General features: G+C 44.8%; 1 protein-coding gene across 4 annotated transcripts in view; it reads left to right on the top strand.

Annotated features, from left to right (window-relative positions):
* Positions 1-1,169: 1,169 nt before the first annotated feature.
* HIVEP3 (HIVEP zinc finger 3) overlaps positions 1,170-20,493 on the top strand; it is a 362,964-nt gene continuing 343,640 nt past the window's right edge. For 2 of the 4 annotated variants that reach the window (XM_067530819.1, XM_067530814.1), the window contains exons 1-2: positions 1,349-1,633; positions 3,297-3,406. The gene's annotated coding sequence lies outside the window, so the exon portion shown is untranslated. Of the gene's footprint in view, positions 1,237-1,348; positions 1,634-1,915; positions 2,058-3,296; positions 3,407-20,493 lie in introns of those variants that run through there. The other 2 variants (XM_067530818.1, XM_067530815.1) reach the window with 2 other exon arrangements.

The raw sequence follows: 20,493 nt of genomic DNA, 5'->3' as shown, positions 1-20,493 counted from the left end.
AATGATGGAATAAAAAGAAAGCTGCTTATTCAAACGTATTTCGATTGCTCCTTTTTTAATCTGTATTTTAAAGAACCTGATGGGAAACTTTGGAAAATGTCCTCTTAAGGTACAATTCTGCAGATGTCATAGGATTGTTCCCCCTTCCATCCTTTTTTATTTTTACAAGGCACATTTGCACGCAAAGAGGATAACTGTTTCCTTAAGAGTTCATCTGCCCTGATTTTCCACCATTCTGTCTCCCAAGTGCATATCTCACTTGGTGGTAGGCAGAATGGTCTAGTGATTAGTACAGGAGATGCAGAGGCAGGAGTTCCGGCACTCTTCCCAGATCAGCTGCATGCATACTGTGTGACCACAGGCAAGTCACTTAATGACCCTAGCTCTAAGTTTTCCCATGTGTAAAATGATTATGATAATGCTTACCCACCTCATGTGAAAGGGCCTACGTAAGTTAAATGCAAAGTATTAACGGAACACTGTTAATGATACTGTATTTTCAACTAGTTCATCACTAATTATGATGCCATAATCAGAAGATGGTATCTTAGGCCTGATAAAATTGTGAGAAAATACAAATTTCAGTGTAACTGTATTTGCTGGTTTGTTTAATCTGGACTTTCAAACACTCATTTTATAAACCCAAAAATGACTATGGATATCGCCACTTTTAGGGGTGGAGATGGGAGGCTCCTCTCTTTGCCAGCTGACTTTCTCTTAATAACAACATGAATGAAGCTAAAAAACAAAGAAACACACACAAAAACAAGTCACTGTATTACCTTCCCATTCATCTGTTGGCAGAAGGGTGAAAAACCCAACAGATGAACATAAGCTGGACTATATGAGGGATCCAGGTAATTCTGTCAGGAGTGTGACATAAATGCCTAGATCCAGATGCACTTATTAGAAATGAATTTTAAACTTGGCTGTCTGCCCCAAAACACTTTTTGAATGGTGTATATCAGACTGCAAAATTCACCATCTTTGCTGCGTTAGCCAGTTTACCTAAACTGCCCAGTTAGGAAACAGAAACAATCCCATGTGACTAAGCACCCCACGTCCAGCTGAACAATATTCACAGTTTGCAGGTCAGGAATGATGTGCAGGAGAAATGAACCAATCATTTCAGACAACCCGTGGATTAGAAAACGTTTCGACCGGTGTGTGCGTGGAAGTGATTGCAATCCAATATACGAACGGTTAATGATTTGCCCAGCTCTGCTAGGACTGCAGGTGGGGAGGGGGGGGGGGGGGAGGAAGGGAAACTGCAGCTGGAACAGTCGGATCCCTTAGTACAGGAAGATCCCGATCTCTGCCTCTGGAATCTCTCTGCTGCTGATGAACTAGGGGCTGGGAGCCACCGAGACACGGGGTAGCGGGGACGGGCGGGCGGACTCAGGAGCGCCTCCAACGCCGGCGGCTCGGCCGGATCCGCGGCGCACCTGGAGCGAGCCCCGGCGATGCGGAGCGCAGCGCGCTGGCCTCCGCGGGGCAGCGGCGAGAGGGGAAGCGAGGGGCGAGGCGGCTCCTGCTCCTGCTCCGGCGGCAGCTGGCCGGAGAAGCCCGCTTGCTTCTGAGCAGCGCCCGCGCCCGCCCGGAGAGGGAGCCAGGCGGGCTGCCCCTGGGCCCGGTGAGCGCCTCGGCCCAGCCCGGGTCCCGCGCGCGGGGGGAGGTGGAGGTGGAGGTGGAGCGGAGCGAGCCCGGCGCGCGGTGCGGGGCCGGCCCCGGCTGCTCCCCGGCTGTTGACGTTTCCGGCGGGCCGGGCCCGGGCCCAGCCGATTGGCGCGCGCAGGCCGCGAGCTGGAGCCGCGACAGGCGAAATATGATAATGCTCTGCTGAGCGCCGCGGGGGGGAGAGGAGGGGGAGGAGGAGGAGGAGGAGGGGGGGGGGAGAGGAAGACGAAGAAGAAGAAGAGCAGGGACCGCTGGGTTGCAATGGTTTGTCCGCCCGCCGCTGCACCCCCAGGGCTGCGCCGCCAGCCGGAGCGGGCGGGCTGCGAGTGACAGCGCCCCGGCGGGAGGTTGCGACTCGCCCGCCGGCCGAGGATGCTCAGGTGGGCTGGAGCCGGCAGGGCGGCGGGGGGGCGGCGGCTGCAGTGGGCGGCTGCGATTGTTTTCCTCGAAGTACCGCGGGTGCATCAGCTCCCTCCCCGCCCCCGGGCACCGGGCGGGCGGCTGCCTGCTGCTTTCCCCTCCAGCTCCGTTTATTTTATTTTATTTTTTTGCTCCAACGGAGCAGGAAACAGTGCTCGGAGGAGCTGCGCCTGGCTCCGGCTTCGCTTCCTCTGGAAGCGCCCCAGGAATGTGATGAGCCGAGCCATTGAACTGGGCAGTAGCGGAGGGCTGGGCTGGGCTGGTCAGGGGGGTTTAATTTCCTTATGTAGGTGGGTTTGCTCGGGGGAGGACAGTGCTTTGGGAGGAAGGTTTTATTCCAGGCCAGAAACTGCCCCTTTCAAACTTTGAGCCCCCATCTTAGTTCGGATGGTAAGTACTTGACAGGGGCTCTTCTCCCAAGATCATTCACCCTCTCCCAGCAAGTGGGGGAGAGCGGCTGCCTCCCTACCTATTTCTGCCAAAGACCCACTAGCCCTAGAAATAAGAGGCTGTGTAAGGGGAATTCAGTGTGTGTGGTCAGGAATGGCGATTGATTTGTGTTGTGACTCTACATATCCTGCAGCTGAATGCCCAGTTTATCAGTTATTTTTTTTATTACCCAGCGCAAAGATTACATTCTTAAAGCCTGTGGCGATGATAACGGCATTAATCTAGAGAGATCATTCGCTCCGACAATGTCTGTTCCCTCTTCTGGGGTTGTGTGGCTGGGCTTTTTTGAGCACTGAGTGACAGCTCTTCAGAAGTGATAATTGGTGTACTGTAGCTTTAAAAGGTTAAAACCCTTTTCAAAAAGGCCTAGACTCATAGTAGGAAAAGACAAGAGAGGCTTTGGCTGGCTTTGGATCCAGAAAACAGCTGCTGATTAGATTCTCCGTCTTCAGGCTGAATTTATTACATATTTTTCAGCGGCAGGGATTCGAGGAGGAAGCTTCCGTTTGGGTTTCTTGCTCATGGTTTATTTTTATTCAGAGGAATAACAGAGGAAGGATTTGTTCCGGCTGGAGCATGCTCACAACCTGCAGGATCTCCCATTATTAAACTGCCTAGTTTGTGGCTCTAATGTACCTGTTTTATTATTGCCATTGTTATTATCCAGCAAAGTCAATCCACTAATCTGATTTTTATTTTAAGAGGAAGCTGGTCTCATAATGAGCTTTTCCCTCCCTTACTTGAAACAGGTGCTAATGAAAGAAGGCAAATAGCATTGGTTGATCAGAACATTTCATAAAGAAGGGAACAATCACCAAGCCAAAACAGTACAGAATCTGCCTGCCGTCACGCAGCCAAGGTAGGCACCGGGGTTTTTCATTCTGTGTGTGTCTGCGAATGTGTGTGGTGGTGGTGTAGTATTTTTGACTATTGCTACAGTTGGAGAACAGCATGGCGAGATTCCATTTTGCCTGCGCTTTCCTTATGAAAGGTGTCAGGTTGCTGTTGAGACAGCCTGTTGGGCTGTGATGCTGTATGCTGTGTGTGCGTGTGTGTGTGCGCGTGTGTCTGTGTATTCCCTGGGTGGGCTGAGTTCACTGCTGTGCATGGCGTGATGGGTGAGATCTGGGAGCCTGAAGTAACCTTAGCAGTGTCAATCAGCATACATCAAAAGTGTAACCCTGTCTGTGCCACGCTCAGACATCTACGCTGCTGTTCGTTCTTTTTTAATTAGCTTTGGCTGTCGCATGAATTCATTGTCGATTGACAGCAACTTCATTTTGTCAAAATGTAGCCAGATTTTGCTCGTAGAACAGAGGAGGCCAATGTGGGTGGAAGTAAAATGCCTTGTCTGCTGGCTAAGAATAAGATTGACATGCTGCTGTGTGGAGAGATTTACCCCTTGCAGAGATCCTGAGCATTGCATTCAGGAAAAATGGGCATGTGTCTCTCTCTGGGAAGTCTCATCCTGCTAGTACCAGCCATTGTACCATCACTCAAGGCTATGCTGAGTTGGTATGAAAAGGCCCTGTTCTGTTTTCATATCTGGTGTTCATACCCTGTCTCTGGTGAATATCCAGAGCTACTAATTGATGTTCCATCCAGTGTAAAAAAGGGGGGATTTGATTCATCCCTCATTTTCACAGGCAAATCCCTGGCCATAATTGAATTTCAATGCTCTCTTTCCTACACAAAGCTTGGTCACTGGCACTTCTCCTTCTACCTTTCCAGATAATATTTGGATCCAGCCAGTGATAGGATTTTGCTTCCTTCATGGGCTTGTCCTTTGCTATGAGCTGTAGCCTTCATAGATTTTTGGCGGGCTCCTGTGACATTGTTCCGCAGCCGCTGCACAGCAACCTCATGCAGTACCTGCCTGCGTGTCTTGTTCGTGCACTCAGTTGTCTGCCGCGTTTCACCGAACTGCAAGACTGGAATTGCAGCAGCGACTGCAGAGGGCTCTTTTGGGGCCAGAATCTGCTCTCACCTTATGCGTGAGCTCCCATTGACTTCATTGCTATGAACCTCTGCGGGCAAAATTTAGCTCTTGGAGCTCTGGATATAGATCTTGAGATCTTCAAGTACCTTTGTGAACAATGGGGATTTTGTTGTGTGTGTTAGGGTATAGGTGGCTATTGTAGAAAAGACCATTCATTTTTTACTAGGTATTCGGGAAATGGTCTACAAGAAGTTTGCCATTGATTAATTGTAAAAGCCAAGAGCATTCAGTGCATGACACATGCCAGCTATATCATAGGAACACCCCAGGGAGTCCCCCTAAAAAAAAGAATTGTGGCTATATAACCTAACCGCTATAAAGCAACCTTAACTGTGTGTGTATGTGTGAATCTGAATATGAATAATCTCTGCCCACCAATGACTTTAATTAGGAATTCATGGACCTGGGTGAATAATGTGCATGCAGTCTGATTAAAACAAATTGTTGGCTCAGTGATTGTGTTGATCTGAGAATGTTCCTACAAACCCTGTTTCTTCCTCTGAGTCACTCACCACATACCAGAACTGTCTTTAAGTTCTCCTCCACCAGTCCTTTACCTGTGCTGCTGCTCACTGTTTGGCTACTCTGCCCTGGAGATTCTGAGGATTGCTTCTGCAGTGTGCGTGCATGCATGTGTGCACCTATTTCTCTCTCTCTCTCTCTTTCTCTCTCTCCCTTTCCTCTTCCTTCCCTTCCAGAAATGGCAACTCTGAATCCTATCATGAACTTGTGACTATCCAAGTTCATATTTTGCGGGCAAAAAATAACCTGTATTTCAACAACTCTGGCATATCCCATAGTGGACCCAAAAGCCTCAGCTCAGTTATGGGGCATTGTTTCTGCAGAGACAAGAGTCTGTTTCTGGTTTTACTCTAGGAGCATGACTGTCAGTGAACTGAAGCCTCAGCGCTGCTGTTTTATAGATTATTTTCAAGATTTTGTTTCCACTCAAGGGGGCATGAATCCTCTTGGCTGGAAGCAGACAAAGTGGGTTTATTTATTTATTTTGTTTTAGCCAGCCTGTTTGCACAGCTCGTCATGTGAAGCGTTGCCATGTGAGAGACCTTGTTCATTTCCAATCTTGGGACTTCAGTAAACTCAGATTAGCAGGGGTTGGCAGTATTGTTGAGACATAGTGTTTGGATGTGAAACCTCCAAAAAAACCCTCTAGGAGCTGCAGGAAAGTGGTCTTGGTGACTCAATAGGAGATGATCTTCCTACTGAGTCACTTTAGAACCATTGTTCCATCCCGGTATCAGGCGGTGGTGTGCTGCTGACAAGATATAACATCAAGATTCTCATCTCTGCGTGGTCATTAAAGATTCCATGGCTCCTTTTTTCAAGAATAGGGGAAACTCGGTGTTCTGGCCAAATTGCAGGTTGGGTAGCTTGATTGTTCCTCCCAAAATTCCCCCTGCAATTTCATTTGGATGTAATTAACTTTACTTCTCGTTGTGAGTGGTTCTATAGTATTGCTGAATACTATAGCTATTTTATTACACGCCAAAGGTGGCTGCATTCAAAAAGGACCTGCAGTAACTCCTGTATAATGCTGTATGTAGTTTCTAAAGTACTATGGGTAAGAAAGGTCCTCCATAAATCAGATTATTGTTATTCTCCAACTCCTGGGGATGAAAAGGAAAAGATAGGAATGGAGTTCATCACTCTGAGCACCTTTTAGAGGCTGGGTCATAGCGCAGCACCACAATCGGATAGGAAATTACTGGTCCTTTTGGTTGTAGTGTTTGTAAACTGCTGTAGATGTATATGTGCGTACCCACACACTAAGAGGTAAGTGTGGTGAATAATGGTTTACAAGAATGACACAGATGTTGAAAATTCTGAAATTTGACTTTGACCAGCCTGATAGTCTAAACCGATGTTTCGGCAAGAATGGACCGTTCTGGGCAGATGGTCGTTGCTGGGTGTGGAAATCAAGGCCATTGAAAAGAGATACCTGAGCCCCCTTGAATGCCTCCAAAATCTGGTGTGTGCTAGTTTTTATACTTAGCCATGGTTAAGGCAAGAGATTCTCAAAGATCCTGACAAAAATCCTGGAAAAAAATATGGCCGTCCTGTTAAATACATTTGATGTAAATGTAAGACATTTTTTAAGGAAAATCCAGACATTGTGTGGATGTGCCAAACAGTTTTCATGAAACCCAGTTTGAAAAGCCCTGGTGTAGAGAGTGCTTTGCCTTCTCCTCATCCTGTATTTCATTAGCTTAGTTCAGGATTTGCAACTAGATTTTGGTTGGTCCAGTAATTGCCATGAGTCTTCGCTCTCTTCATTCATGACGTGAAGCTGGTGAGGAATGGAACAGGGTAAGGAGAATAGTAATACAACACTGACCCAAACCTGTCATTTGTAATTGGACCAGCTGGGAGCAAGTCACTTTCCACTGTATGGTGGAAATGAAAACGAATCTGCGCTGATTTGTGGCTAAAAACATCCGGCTTTCTCAACACACCAACTAAGCACCTACAGCTGGTTTGACTGAGAAGTATGTGTGTTGCCCATTAGCAGGATGCACCAAAGAGGGGGCAGGGACTGTCTTTTTGCTCTGTGTTTTTACAATGCTTAGCACAATGGGACCCTGGTCCATGACTGGGGCTCCTAGGTGCCATGGTAATACAAATACTAAATAATCATGATCATAAAAGAATCTTAAACCCTACTATATTTATTTCTTTGGTGGCCTAGTTAGTGTCGCCTCTAGTTTGTCTGTAGCAAAGTGAGGTTCAGATAAAGGACAATGTGCTGCTTAACCATGTGTAAAGATTATTGACCCTATTCCAACAGAGATGTCAGAACTGATAGGCCCCAACTTCTTCATCTGGACCTTTGAAAGACTCAAGACGTCTGTGCTGAGGGTAGAGATATACCAACTACTTAACCCATGTATTGGCTCACCTTTGGTCTCCCTTTCTAACTGATAGGGAGGAAGGAGGTGATATACACTTTTTTTGAACATTTAGGACTCTCTCTTCTTACTCTGTGTGGAAAATGAGGCAGATGGGGGAAATGACTTGGCTAAGATCTGTGTGCAAGTTACTGGCGGAGCTGAGAATAAAAATGAGGAGTCCCAACTCCTGTAGACACCAGTCCCTGCTATTTTTTTGCATGACTGAGCATTCACTGGTCACCTGCAATCATAAAAAAATGCTTTGAGGAATATGTGTTATTTTATAAATAATCCTTATGGTTACATACAGAAGAGAAAAACTGGCTCATGACTGCCTGCAAAATAGTCATGTGATGAATCAGATTCTGTTGTTCACGTCTTAAGTAATTTGTATTACTGAGAGCTGGAATCAGGTTCACCAATCAGATTGTCTAACTCTTGGGATCCCAGCTGTTTTCATGGCATGGACTAATATTTAGTAGGAAGATTGTCTCCTGCCTGTTTTTGATCTTGTAACATCTGTGTGGCTATAGCAACTACTTATATGGAAGAGTGGAATTTTGGAAGTGTTTAAAGTATCTGTTAAAGAAGTTTAGCAAGTGGAAACAAAAAGGAAGAGCAAGCACCACCTGACCAGACAGTTCTCCATGATCCACCAGGAAGGACTCCATGGTGTACTGGTGCTTCACAGGGTGATAGGTTGGGGACCACTTGTCTAAGCCAATGAGTGATTCCTGATCTTACAGTGAGTTCCATGAAAAACAATAGTCACCCCTAAATTCAAAACTGCTCCACTCATAATAACATAGATAAAATCTCAGACAAAAGCCTTCAGAACTTATGTACATTAAACAAAAAATGTTTTTACCTTCTTAACACGTTACAAGTTACTCGAAGAGTTGAAACATGCAGTACGTATGCCAAGAAATGTTACTGTTAAAAGAATCTTTTGTAGGACTGGAAACAAGTAGTTTGGGTTGATAAATATTCAAATGTCCTCACAATTCATACAATCTTTTCAAAATGTTCATGTATAAAATTTCACAATGAGCATTCCAGAGACAACTTTACCTCTGCAACTACATCTCTTCCCCAGTGTGTTGTTGGTTTTTATCTCCTTCCTCTGAAGTATCAGGCATGGCCGTGGCTGGAGATGGGACATTGACTGGGGTGGGCCAGGGCTCTGAGGTACCACTGGGCACTCTGTCTCTCTTGGCTCGCTGGTTCTTGCTCACCTGCTCAGGGTCTAACTGGTCGCCATATGGTGGGTCAAGAAAGAATTTTCCCCCAGGTCAGGTTAGCAGGGTCCTTGGGTTTTCATTGCCTTCCTCTGCAATGTGTGGGTGCAGGTCACATGCCAGGATTATCTGGGTATATCTCAGTTAATCATTTCCTTGCCATTGCAGGGGCCTCAGGCCTGGTGAACCTCTGTCCCTCCTGTGCTCTGACTGTGACACATAATGGTCTAGTCTCCTGTCAGCTGTAATACTTTGGTCTAATTTTGGTTGTTGGGTTTAATGGGCCGGTGTTGGATGGTGTTGGTGGCCTGTGGTAGACAGGAGGTCAGACTAGGTGAACTGGTGGTCTATTCTTGCCTAAAGCTCTGTGACTCAATAGACCCCCATCCCTCACTTCTCAGTCTCTCTGTATACAGACTCTTCCCCCTTCCTGACATCTCACTGTGGTAAAAAGGCCACATGCATCTGCATCTTACTGTAGGGAGAACATTAGTAGCCACAATAGTTCAGGTTGCAAGTGTGTTTCCATTCCGTTCCCCTACTTTCGTTTGCTTATAACTTTCTGAAATGTTCAGTCTGACATTTTCCAATCCTGGTCTATGGCTGAAAGTGAATGTTAGGGGAAAGTTTGTGCCAAAATGATTCAGGTTGATATTCAGTCAGGTGAACTTTGAGGGCCTGCAACTCAAAATCAGTTTGAGCAGTGGTCTTACTATATTTTTTAAAAAGCATGTCGGTTTCATTCTGCCAAGCATCTGTTGCTAGAGATGAATAAACAGTAGGATTGCTAAACAAACCACATTCCGACAGAGCAGGAACAGCTCCAAAAAGCACAAATCATTCCCACCTTACGTGTAATTAATCACAGGTGTAGTCAAATATATTATAATCCATTACAGCATAATTTCTTTGTATTACCTATGGGAATAATGAGTCTGATACTTGGCCAGATGGTCTCAGGTGAAAGGACGGAGTGCTTTGTGCTGATGGCAAATTTGAAGGAAGGCCATTAGAGTGGCTTCATATTCTGAGGTCTCTGTGGAGGTAGGGACTAATCCTACCAAGAAACAGGGGCGAGGTTTTATATGAAAAATGTAACAGTCAGATCAATGAGGCTGTCTCATTGGACAGATTGGAGAGCCATAAGCTTTGGAAGAGCTTTGACAATGATGAAAAGGACACGTTAATCTATTAAAGCAGATTCTGCTTCATGGAGATAGTGCATGGATATATGGCCTACAGAGTTGTAAGTCCCAGATTTGTGGAAGATGTGTCAAATAATGAATGGAAAGTGTAGCCCTGTCACTGTATGTAGGCTGTTGGATGCTTTTAGGACTATTGACAATGTGCTTGAATTCTTTGGTCTGTAATCAGTCAATGGCAGGTTTTGCAGAAAAAGGGGAAAGTAGTCATATCTCCAAATAATGGGCAGCATTTGAGAATCCCAGCTGAGATTTGCTTTGTTCAGCAGAGCTGGGTGCCCTGCTCCTGAGATGTTATCCTGTGCCTTGTCTTGTATTTATTTGGTCAGAAAATGTATTTTCTTGTATCCTTGTAAAGTGTTTATAAACCCACACAACTATGTAATAAATATCACTGGGTTTTATTTTTCCATGATGCGAAACTGATGAATTCCCCTGAATTTTGGGAAAGGTTAGATTCATATCTTGATGTTTGTGGCTCAGGCTCAACTCCCAAAAGAGTAAGGATTGAATTTTCCAAAGCACCTAAGTGACTTTGGAGCTCATGTCCCACGGAAAGTCATTTGTGCTCTCCAAATCCATTAACTACTAGTCACACTTTTGGGAGGATTATGAAGTTAGCTGGACTGGAATTACACATGCTTTCCAGTAGATTCACTGCATTACATGTAAAAATGCATAGAATAACTTCTGGTTTCAATGATTCTCAAAAACTGATCATCCCTGGATTAAAATACAGATATACACTTCACAGATGCTGGCATTCTGGTTATTTATACAGCCCCTTGTGCTCTACAGACAAGGAAAACATATGACTTTGGCCCTGGGGATCTTACACTCCTACATAAGAATATTGCTATTATATTGTTGTTGTTTGGAAAACAAACGTAGTATGAAAAGGTAGAAGAATTATGGTATTATGTTTACAAGACTGGGTCAGATCTGGAGTCAGTTCCTGGCTCCGCCACTGGCAATCTATGTGACTTTGGGCAAATTGCTTAATCTCTGTGCCTCAGTTCCCAATAAATAAATGAGGATGATAATATATCTTTTGTCCCACCCCTTGTCCATCTTGTGTAGTTAGAGTTAGGGGACAGGGATTGTCTGTCACGATATATGTTTACAGGGTCTAGCACAGTAAGACCCTGAACTTGATTGGGGTGTCGAGGCACTACATAATACAAATACTAGATGATGATAATGGAAGGCATGTGCCTTTTAGAAAATTACAGAGACAAAGCCAATTAGCTTTCACTTATCAGACTTTCAGTCTGTAGAGAAGAAAAATGTTTGGAACCATCTGATGGCTGGAGGGAAATGCACTTTTGAACTTTGTCATGGAGCCGATGGCTTTGGCTCACACGCTTTTGCAACAGTTCCAATATCTGGTGTTATTAAATGGTTCAGAGGTGGCTGTGCATTAAGTTGCAAGGGGAGGGGAGTTTTTTATTAGTGAGTGAAGTACAGAGTTGTAAGAACTTGTGGGTGGCTGGTTGTTTGTTTGAGTATATTTCCATTCCAGTGGATGTGTGGTTGGCTGATAGGAGTGACCACTTATTTCACCCCTCATTCACAGAACCTGTATTTCTGATTTGTAAGAGCCCCGGCAACTGGCACTGATCAGTGTTCCTGCAGGTTGACCAGTATTGCAAATGCAAATATGTTGTGAATGATGATGTCACTCGGAAGTGTTCTAGAAAACAAACTTTTAGCAGGAAGCCCAGGAAAATAACTCAATTCCCAAAGTTCCTAATATAGTTGGAATGGTGTTGCAAGCTTATTGACATAAGGGTGAAGCATGTCATGACAAAGCTGCATAACAGCACCAGCGGTGATTTGTACATTTGAATTTTCATTGCTATGTTATGTAACCGAAGAGCTGCAAGAAAAAACAGCAGTAACTGCATTTCTGCTCCTTAATTCCTTCGGCCATCTGAAATAGAGACCACAAGACTCATGCTGCTGAAGATCTGCAGGTAGAATTTCCATTATTGGAGGGACTGTTGTCCAGTGGTTAGGTCAGAACGTCTGGGTTTTATTCACAGCCCTGTGACTGACTTGCTTTGTAACTAAAGACTAGACAGTGCACATACTTGTTTCTCAGAGTGTAATGGTACATATTTCACTGAGTTTTTGTAAGGCTTAAATGATTATTGGTTGGAAAACAAATGTAGATCCACAGATGCAAAGCAATGGATCAGTGGAAAGTATTATTACTTGGTATTGATAAGAATTCCATACGTTTTTTTCGGGGTGCCACATATTCTTATGAATGTGAATGATTGGCACGGCAGTTTTCCTCTTTCGTGCCCCTTAATGAAGAAAACATAATGGGTCTTTGGATGAAAGGTCAGGCTTTCCTTGTGCCGGTGTATACAGTAGGTATCCGTAGGCACACCTGCTTCTAATGCTTACTCCACAGCCATTTATATGGATGTGTGTTCCTCCGTGATCGTTTGTGTTTTGCTCAGCATTTGCCATTGTGAATGCAGCTCCTGTACATGAACTGTTTCTAACGAAGCATACTTCTGATTCACAAAAACGGGGTGAGGGGAAAGAGTTGGTTATCAGAAAGCCTCTTTCACTTTCCATGACTGAATACTCTGATAATCAATCGGGTAACAACCACTAACATAATACAAATTCAGACAAACCAAAGTCTGTGTTAATGCAGTGTTAAGGTTGCACAGTTAAGCAATGCAGAAGTTTAGGTTGAACATGTAGCCTTAATTCTTCCCCTTGTATATGTGTTCTTTCTCATGCAATACAGTGTTTTCTACAGCCTTTTGTACATATAGAGCTAAGGGCATGTTTGCACTGCCCGCAGTTCGGTCTCCAGGGGTGGGAACAGCAGTGCACATCAATGTGCTGCCATGTAACTCCTCCATGCTGCAGATGCAAATTTAAAGGTCCCTAATTTGCACTGTTGTAATTCTGTTCGAAGAGGCTATTTGCTCCCCCATAGACGTGCCCTAAAATAAGCCATGATCCATAAGCCATAATGAGCCATAATTAAAGGGTGTTGACATCAGGGGAGTCACTCTGGATTTATGTTTGTGTAAATGAGAGCAGAGCATGGCTCTGTATCTTAGTGCATATATGCAAATGCTGAAATAAGGCTGGCTGTTCAAATGTAACTGTAAGGCCCAGAGCTAGAAGGCTTAGCAGGATGGAACTCTCTGCTCCCTCTATAGGGGAAAAGGGAGAAAACCATCTCTTGTCAGCCTCTTACATGAATGATAATGTTGTTTACCCATAGTTCTACATACCGGGGTTTTGTTGCTTTAGTTGGAATTTGTCTGTTCTGACTGAATAAATGATAACTGTTCCTGTAACTGTGCCCATAGGAGGGCATAGGAATTGTAGGAAATGTGCCCAGGAGTAAGTGTGTCACCCTTCCTTTCAGGTAGTGGTCTCTGGTTTGGGAATGGAGCTCAAGTGCAACAAGAAGAGGGCAGAGGACTCTATCCTAGAGACCAGGAGCTGTACCCAAGGGAGTGGGGATTCTTACCATCAGTTGGTTTTTGTTTTTTTTTTTGCTCTCGGTTTCCTGGTGATTCTGAACCCTGTATGGAGTGGGGCAGAATGGGACTGGACCAGGCGAGGCTAAGCTCAACTGGTGGCAGCAGATCAGAGCTGGCTTTGCAGCAGAGCTGGACTGGAATGGGGGTGGTGCAGAGCTGACGTCCCAGACCAGCGACGGTGATGCAGCACTAACATCACAGTGCACCGATAGAGGGTGGCAGCGCAGAGCTGAATGTCGCAGTGGGGCCTGATCTGACCAGGAGCAGCAGAGCTCATGTCACAGGACTGGGGCAGGCAGCTGCACATCAGAGAGGGACCTGGTGGTGCAGACTTTCTTGACTGGAGCAGACAGGCAGAGGAGAGCCACTCTCTGATACCTCACTGACCACCCCGGAGTCTTAATTAGATCCAGGAGTGGGGTTTGAGGTGGATGGGGATTGTGTGTGTGTCTTCACGCTAAGAAAAGGGTGTGTTCTTAACTGGTTTAGCTAACTTGAATTAAAATAGCAGCGAAGACACAGCAACTCTGTAATTGGCGTGTGTTGGCTAACGCGGGGTAGCTAACCTGAGTTAAGAACATACCAATGTTTTTTTTGCCTGTAGGGATGGCGTACCCTTAGGTTGTGTCTACACTACACAGCACTTTCGGCGGTGTGTAGTGTACATCCCTGCATAGCCCCCCCACACGGATATAAATAGCAGAGTAGCCGATGGGGCACGGGGTAGGCAAGCAGAATAAAGCCAAGCCCTTCACACTCTCTACTTGCCCAAGCTCTGCCTCCCCGGCCATGCTGTTGTTTTTAGCCGTGTAGTGTCCCACTGCCTCCTCCCTGCCAGAGCCTTTCCCTTCTGCAGGAAAACACTCTGGGAGTGGGCAAGGGGGAGGCAGCTGGGAAAAGCTCAGGCCCCCCCCTTCCCTTGACGCAGCAGGAAGCTGCTGAATCTTGTCCCGCTTTCTACCCCCTGCCTGTGCCTTTCACTGACACACGTAGCTACACACTGCAGTGTGGATGCAACCTGCTTTTTAATGTGGCGTGGAGCTATATGTACACTGCACACTGCCCAAAGTTGTGTGTGATGTAGATGTAGCCTAAGAGTTCTGGAACTTGACGAGCCAGACAAGTAATACTTGAAGCTGCAATACTCCTGAACTCCGACTGGGTTTGGCTCATTTTATTGTATGTAAGTAAACATATGGTTATCGAGATTCTGGTGTCTGGCCTTTACCTTTTATTTTGAGGATAGGGACTTGTAGTTCCATGTGCCCAAGTTCTCCTGAGTGCTCGTGAGTGAGGAGGAATCACCTAGAAAGGTGACCGGGGAGGCTCTATTTTGATTTCCCAGAGCTAGAAGTAGCAGTATGGCCCTGGGTAGGGGCCTGAGCTTAGTTTTATTTATTTTAAATAAGAACCCCTCAACACATTGAGCCCTGCCCAGGGTTACATAACTATCACATTTCTTGACTTTTGATTGCTTAACTATTCATCCATAATTTTGCATTAACATAGTTTTTACATTTAACTTTCCAGGTTTTTTAAAAGCCAAGCATAGGGGGTGACCAATCATCAAAGGCCAACTGATGCCAGTTGAACTCATTAGCAAGCTGAGTATGTGCAGACTTAGCATGTACTACTTGACCAGAGGCTGACTTTATTTTTTAGTATTGCAAGCAAAATACACTTTTATATACCCGTATACATCTACACACTTGCAAGTGCACACTTAAAACAATATCCTGAAGGTGTCATGAGCATCTCCAGACTCCTTGCAATTTCCCCGATTTTGCTTTTTTGGGGGAATGTTTTTAGCAGTTTAAACCTTTCTAAAGCCTTAAAGCTGCATAAGCAGCTTAAACCGATCTGAAGTCTTAGATCATTTTAAACAGCTTGTGCCAATATAAGGACTTAAGACAATCTAAGTTCCTTAAACAGATCTAAAACTTTAGTATAAGGATTTGGTCAGTCTCACCGTTGGTTGACTGGTGCATGATAAGTCTACTAGTGTGTGGCTTCACAGTGACCTGATCAACAACAGTTGGCCTTTGCCAGCTGATGCCTGTTAGAAGAGATCCCACTTCCAGAACCCTGCTTTTCTAAAGTTGGACATTTAATCACTCACGAGTAAAGGAATGCAAAAGTTAAGGATGAACACACAACCTTAACTCTGCCTCCTTTTATGCATATGTGTTCTGATAGTCTTTAGTTACTGCATGTGATCGCAGTTATTGCAGACACCTACATGCATGTAATGTGTAGTGCAATGAATTTACATTATGGGTAGGATTTGAAAGGATCCTAAGGGAGTTAAGTGCCCATTGAATCATCGGTGCCTAACTCCTTTTATGCCTTTGAAAAACCCATCCATATTATTTAAAGACCGTATGTGACCACGTAATTAAACGCTCTTTCAGATGTTCGAACAAGGGAGAATGATTTCATGCTGTGTAGCTAACCTTAACTTTTACATTTTCTTAATTTTGAGTGCTGACTCTGCAGCCTTCTCATTGTGCTAACATAAGGCCTAATTATCCTCTGATTCCTTCCAGCGACAATCGGAAATAACCCATTGGTTTCTGTGACGGGAGAATTAGGTCTATAGTTTTTTTTTACATTTAAATTAGATGAGGAGTTTCAGCTCCACAACTGGCCTTCCTCAAAGGCTGAATCTGCCTGCATTTGCTTTTCCTTGGAGGATTGTGACACTTTTTTGTCTGTCTTTTTCTCCAGTTGAAAATCAGGAAGTGGCAACAGCCCCATTAACTTTCCCACTGAAGGTCGCTGGATGTGCCAGCCCTAAACCTACAGTACTAATAAAAGCTGCAGTCAGGGAAATTTTCCATTCTGACCTTCTTACCTTCAGAAGGGGCCAGCGTCACTTCTTCTATGTCCAGCCATCATATGCTGCTTTGTAGTTTGCACACCCAACTAGATGTACACTCCCTTGCAATCTGAGCTTTGGCCTCCAGGACAGGAGATCAGCACTTTGGCTATTTTGGCCATGATACTGCACAAATCCCATCAGTAGGGTTGGCACGTTGGCCACTCAGAGTAAAATGTATCTTCATTATAATCATCACAGCAAAGGTGACCTATTCTAACCATTAGCTGTATTTCTTCTTCACAATGTGTACAAACGACTAAAAAGTAGTATTAAACTTAAACTGTTCTCACTGACCGGATATGATAACATTGTAACAGAATCTAATTAATGGGAAATGACAATGTTACAGTTCATAGTAAAGATTGTAATTTGCAAACTAAGCTGGCATCCCCATTCACTTTGAAAATGAGCTCTGTCATATGACCTATCCACTTTTCATGCAACCTTAACAGAAAAGTGAACACACACCCACACATTTTTAGCAGCCTGGGATATCTTATAGCCTATAGCAAAGGTAAGATTTCAGATACCAGGAGAAAAGATTTTAGGATTTTCATAATGTTAGAACTATTCTAACTCACATTTATAGGAATTTTTGGAAAACTAAAAGTGAATTCCATTTCCTTTTCTAGAAATAGTTCTAGGTTTTTTTTTTTCCCATTTCACACACACATTTATTTGTTTTATTGTGGAGCTGCTCAGGAATGCTGGGCTGCTGACACTGCTTAGCCATAGCACAGCTGCTGATGAGTCCCGGGCTCCTGGATTTTATTCATTTAATAAATTAACTTAATGTCTTCATTATCCAGAAAAATAGCATCCAAGTGTGTGTTTGAAGGTGAACTATTTGTTTCAATATGCCAAATCCTGAGTACTTTAGCAGTTGTAGATAGTATCAAAAATATTTAAAACATAATCGAAAGCCAGAATGCTATTGTAATAGCTGTCAGATCAGCTGCTGGGAGAACACCAGCTCCTGAAGCCAGCTCTTGGCAGATATGTGGAGGGGATGTGATTTTCATTTACAGTATATTGCATTAAAACGGATGCATTTGTCATCTCACAATTTGCCTACATTTCTGTTCCTGAATTTGATTGAGTTTTTTTAAAGAAGAAGCCGGTCTGTTTAGAAACAGTCTACATAGAAGGAATGCCATGAGTGCCCAGAGCACCTTGGAATTGCTCAGTGCTATAGATTCAGTCCTAGCCTGACTTCTTGGGCAATAGACTGTAAATGCAGATCTCCAGTTCATAGTAAAAAAAAAAAAAAAAAAGAAAGTTACCTTTCTTCCTTCAGAATGTCTGGTCCAAGGAGGTCAGTATTAACTTCGCTAGCAGTGTGAACACATTGCACCTGGATAAATCCCAGATGAACCAGGGCAGAGAATGGCAGCATCATTTTAAAGCTAGCTGATAGCTTTTATTTTTCTGGTCAAAAGTAATGAGGTAGACCAGGACGTATCACTACTTTTGATATTTTTCTATAAGCAGTGTAAGGCCGTGGATCTTTGCTGCGACGGTCTATATGGCCTCGTCTGCCGCAAGTGAAATGTGGTACACTAACCACTGTTTGGACCTCCTCCCAGGGCTGTTGCGCACCACACTTCCTCCCTTTAAAATTATTACCAACCGTGCAGAGCCAGTCTTCCACCATTTGGATTGAGGCTACATCGACCAAGGCTAGCCACCGTGTCGATCAACACTACTGCAGTGGTGTAGCAGCTGCGCTGGTGCAGTTGGTCCTCCCAGTGGAATCCCAGCATGCTCCTGCTCACGCTATAGTGACGGCTTTGAGCCCTGGCTCTCTGACCTGTCGTGCTGGCAGCATACGGGCCGGGGAGCTGTCCGGGCACTGCCAGGCCTCCAACTCCCCGTTCAAGGCAACAGTGAAGCATCAGGGCAGTGCCTGGTCCCAGTCCTCGTCTGGGATTGCCGCAGCACACAAAGGAGACCCTGGTTAGCCGATGGGTGGGTGGACACACGGCTACACATAGACACAGATACATTCTGGGGCCCCCGCTGCAGTAGGTGGACGGGGGGGGAATGGGAGTAGAGACTGATTTAGTTGCATTGGAGGATCCTGAAGGGAATTCTCTTTGGAGACCTGAGCACGGGTCTCTCTTGTCCCTCAGTTCTAGAGGGAAACATGAGCAAAATGCATTGCTAGTTAATTGTAAGCAAAACCCTCGACACGACACGAAAAACAATCAAAGTCAAAACGAAGAAAAAAAGTTAAAAGTGAGCATAAAAAATAAGTTCAGCTCCTTGCCTGCTTGAGAAAAGCCCCGTAAAATACCTGTACTTCCCACAGGACATCCTAAGGCCTCCAGGGACCCTCTTGTTTTCGCAGGCTTATGTTCCTGCACGGAGTTTCCCTGGGGCTCCACGTGAGCACAGGAGCGTCTCATTGCCAGACTGGGATCTAACAGTGGGAACAGGTGCAAAAAGAGTTTTGTATCTGATAGACATGAGGCACCGGCTGCATGGAGTTGTGCTAGGCATCATGGAACATGTTTAACAATTCCCGGGACCTGTAGCACTAGTCATGTGTGTGGACTCAGCTGTGTGAAATAGGATGATGACTGGAGAAGTTTTGCATTTTTCCAGCTCTCAGCAGTTCATTCACATATGTGCGAGCTGCAACAGTACAAATCACCAGGATAGATCCACTCTGGCAAAGGTCCCGATTTAGGGAAGAATCCATATTCACGACAACATTTAAGCATGTGCTTAACTTTAAGCAAGCACTTAAGGGCTGTCCTGAATAAGGGTGAATTTAAGCACGTTCCTAAGTGATTTTCTGAAGAAGAGCCAAAATTTGGATCCTACAGCTTACATCATTGCTCCCACCTGTGGAGCTGCAGCTGTGGAAAATTGTGCATCTGATTTTACCTAGTGCAGACCAGGCCTATGTGAGGTATGGTAACTTAGTAAACGAACCACCAAGAGCAGTTATTTGCATACTGACACAGGAAAGGAAGCGAAAAGTGTTTCTGGTGCTACCTGTGCAGTAGAAAATGGTCTCTCTCCTTTCTTCAGTTACGTGAAGTTAGTGCATACGGTCCATTTGCTAGAAGGGATAAATGTGAAGTAACTGAGGTACTGTAACATTAGTAGATTTGCATATGGATTAGCAGAAGAATTCCCAGCTCTCAGCTGCTTGCTAAGACTCTTTAGCCCTGTTTGACCTGAGATTTAGTTAGCAATTTGGTGTTTCTTACGCAATTCTTAGAAAACTCTAGGTGTTGAGTGTGTGTGGGCGTATACATATCAGTAGGTATGTATCACATGGAGGTAAAGCAAGTGTATAAACCAAAGGGCCACATTCTGGCAGGATGCTCTACTTCAGCACCTGCCAGAGAATCTGTGAACCACAGGGGAAGGTAGAGGCCGAGATGGTTTCCATAATCAACTCTGGCTCTCCTCCACTCTGTCAGAACTTGGGGATACATTACATTGTAGGCCCGCTGTGAGTGTTCTGGTGTGGGTAGCTAGGGGTCAGGGAATGTGGGTCAAACATTTGTATGCCTAAGCCTCTTTACTAAGCCTAGTGATATTTTTGCATCTGTGTTTCCCTCCCCTCCCTCAGCAATACAGATTATTGTCGCTGAGGGCTTTAGTTAGGGCCACTCCCAGCCGGAACACCAGCTCACATGAAAACTGTCTTCCACCCTTAATGTACTCCTGCTTCGTAGCCAGGTGGCTTGTTTCCAGAATTTGTACCGATGTGAATGGGACTGTGCAGGCTAGGTGGGCATGGTGTTGCTACAAGAAAATTGAGAAGCTTCTGAAAAATTGGGGCATGTGGCAACCCTGGCACCATCTCCAGATCACGTGAGCATGGCTCGATTAAGCTCTGTGACCATCATGCACAAAGTTAACACCTATGCCACAGCATATTAGACTGTCTTTTCTTCTGTACAAAAGAAAAGGGGTAATTTATGGTTGGTATGAAATCATGTCCATTTAGCTTTGCAAAAAAGGAAGGTTAAGTGGGGACCTTATTCAGGTGTTGTTAAATTATGAAGGAAATAAATAGGACTAACTAATTTTCCTAAATTACTGGGCCAGAAATGAACACCAGAACTTATGGAAGGGTTGGGCACATCAGGGATTTAGACTGGGCCCAATATTTATAGTAAAACAAACATGCAAAGATGGGCATAATCAAATCTTGTGTTTTAGGGGGTAAGCTG

This window comes from Emydura macquarii, unplaced genomic scaffold (assembly GCF_026122565.2).
Source record: "Emydura macquarii macquarii isolate MOO-44397 ecotype Brisbane River unplaced genomic scaffold, CSIRO-AGI_Emac_v2 contig_3113, whole genome shotgun sequence".
Classification (NCBI taxonomy): domain Eukaryota; kingdom Metazoa; phylum Chordata; order Testudines; family Chelidae; genus Emydura; species Emydura macquarii.
Note: the sequence above shows the minus strand (reverse complement) of the source record. Positions and strands in the feature narration are given on the sequence as shown.